The sequence below is a fragment of the Schistocerca nitens genome, chromosome 4 (genome assembly GCF_023898315.1).
Source record: "Schistocerca nitens isolate TAMUIC-IGC-003100 chromosome 4, iqSchNite1.1, whole genome shotgun sequence".
Classification (NCBI taxonomy): domain Eukaryota; kingdom Metazoa; phylum Arthropoda; class Insecta; order Orthoptera; family Acrididae; genus Schistocerca; species Schistocerca nitens.
In genome coordinates, this window is record NC_064617.1 from 266,819,559 (window position 1) to 266,822,699 (window position 3,141).

Consider the following 3,141-nt stretch of genomic DNA (forward strand, 5'->3'; position numbering starts at 1 on the left):
GCACGCACCAAACAAATTCAACTCAGTACGCTCTTAGGCATGAGAACTGATGAATGTATGTACTTTTCTGGGTGTGATCCTTCATTCTTATAGTTAATTCAGCAATCACTGACGTTTTACGTGTACATAATTAATTTACCCCTTATAATCACCTTCATTCCAAGTTGATCCACTATTAGCAAGGCATTATTTGCCAACGGCCTTGCCGCAGTGGTAACACCGCTTCCCGTCAGATCACCGAAGTTCAGCGCTGTCGGGCTGAGCTAGCACTTGGATGGGTGGCCATCCGGTCGGCCGAGCGCTGTTGGCAAGCAGGATGCACTCAGCCCTTCTGAGGCAAACTGAGGAGCTACTTGATTAGAGGTAGCCACTCTGGTCTCGTAAACTGACAAAACGGCCGGGAGGATAGTGTGCTTACCACATGCCCCTCCATATCCGCATCCTGTGGACTGAGGATGACACGGCGGTCGGTCGGTTCCGTTGGGTCTTCATGGCTTGTTCGGACGGAGTTTAGTTTTTAGCAAGGTATTATTATGTAGGTTGATATAATTCATTCGTAACCTCAGGAGAGTACCAGTTACTTGCTTTATTCATTCAATGTCCAAAAGCGAAGTCCATGCATTTCGATAATAAACAGAAATATATTGTGGCCTCTTGTTTCATTCTATAGCTATATGAAACCCAGCCTATTATATGTTCGTGTGGTTAGGTGTCTGTGTTTCATGCATTACTGGATATCCCCCGTATAGCTTCTGATGTGTCTTACAATTATAATTACCCATTGCCGAACTTTCGTTTAATAATTTGCATGGTCTTACGGGGAGATATCTGTTCACCACAAAGGTCATCGGGTTCAGGTCGTAATAGCAATAAGCGGTATGCTTAAAGCACAACAGTAACATCACACTGTCGTATATTTCACCACCAGGTTTTTATCCCTCTACCACTGACAATACAGTGACGTAAATGGAAGATGTTAGACTATAATACCTAGACCGAAAGCTACCAAGCAGATACTCCAGTATTTCAAAGTCCGTGCGATATGTTGATACAAATTCCATGCTTATACGAGATTATTTTCAGCACTGAAAAACGCCATTATTACATTTGAGGAATGGTGTGAACAGATTGTCGCTATGGGAGCATGTAACGTTAGTGGAGTTGTTTCGGTGGATATCACAACACAGTATATCCGCAAGACCTGCACTTGCAGATTCAGGCTCTTAGAAAGGTCTATTCGCTGGCACAGACACAGTGCAACGACTGCCGAAGGGGTGGTATCGAAATGCACTCAGGACAACAGTCTGGTTAGAAGACTAGACACGGCATTTCAAGGAGAAAGATAGCAGGATTGTTCGACCGACTCAAGAAAAGGTGTATGACAGCAGCTGAAACAGGGGGAGACGTTTCAGGCACAGTGTCACTACAAATCGTCGGGGACAAATTGCTGGGTTGAGATCGCTAGTTACCAAGCATCATTTACCGTTGACACTATACCACAGAGAACAGAATTAGCATGGTCTAGAACCACCCGGACATTTATTGGCCTTCTGCTATATTCAGCGAAGAGCCTCTGTTTCTGGGCGGTGAACGTGTCTGTGGATGACCTGCTGGAAGGTCACAGAAAGCAGCGATCCTCGAGTCCCATACCTCTGCAGGTCCTGTAATCTTGATGTGGGGAGCCATTTCAGTATGCCGAAAGGAATTGCTGACTGTTGATGGGTGACTGAATGCTCACCAGTATACGGCAAAAAACGGTAAATTCTCCCGTGTCGTAACCAGGGTACCAAACGGCATATTTCAGCAGAATAATGCAATATCCCACACAGCAGTTAACATCACAAACACCGTTAGGAAGGTTGGATCCTTAACTGGCCTGCCTGGTCCTCTGATATGACACACACAGAGTACGTCTGGGATGCGATGAGGAAACATATACTTTCATACCAGCCTCCAACAAGCAGTCTTCGTTTACTGACACAGCGTGCGTTTCAGACTTGAAATAAATTCCTCAAAATGACGTTCAGAGGCTGTTTGTTTCCAATCCACAGCGAAGACAGGAGTACATTGTTCTCCGTGCAGGTAAATGTAAATGTCGTGTGATTAAGGCCCACCGTCGGTTAGACCGTCCGTCGGGTGCAAGTCTTTCGATTTGACGCCACTTCGGCGACTTGGGCATCGATGGGGATGAAATGGTGATGATTAGGACAATACAACACCCAGTCCCTGAATGGAGAAAATCTCCCACCCAGCCGGGAATCGAACCCGGGCCCTTAGGATTGTTATTCTGTCGCGCTGACCTCTCAGCTACCGGAGGCGGACTGGCGGACTCGGTGGAGGTCATATCTCTTATTAATGTTGATGATTCCAAATGAAATGAAAGTGTAATCATATTCATACCCATCACACGATGAGCCTCTACAAGAAGTTTGGACGAGGGTCGTCCACAAAGTAAAGAACGATTGCGCTTCACGTCCGACACCGATCCCTCACCACTGCGATCGCAAACGTGCCAATTATTGTCTTCCCACGTCTCAATGTGAGATGAGTTTTGTTGCCGAGCCGCAACGCCTCTTTGTTCTGTAACCTTTCGAAATGGCGGCGCCCACCGAAAATCCCGCCAAATGCGAAGTGCCTATTGTCATTCGTTTTCCGAATACACAGAATGTTCAGCCTATTGAAATTTGTAGCCAAGTGAAGAATATTTACGATGATAGTGCAACGCTTAGGTGTTCAGTGAGGAAACGGTGCATTATGTTTAATCAAGTAGGAACCACTGTTCACAACGAAGATCTCTGTGGAAGGTCATCAGTCGTTAGGGATGAATTGAAGACAAAAAACCAGGAGAACTGGCGTTTCGCTTTAAGTACGTTACGTGAATCTTTTCCACAAATTTCATGTTCGCTTCCACGTGAAATGGTGACTGTGCACCTTGCTCACTGGCTGCCTCAGAATTTGACACATGTCGACAATACGAAACAGATGGAGGGAGCCCTTGACTTTTTGTCCGAATTCGACAATTTCTTAATCGCATTGTAACTGCAGATGCAACTTCAGAGCACAAGCGTCAGCCCATGGAGCGGCATCTGTTTAATTCCCCCACAGAACCCAGAAAAGAAAAATCAAATCTCAATACGAGAA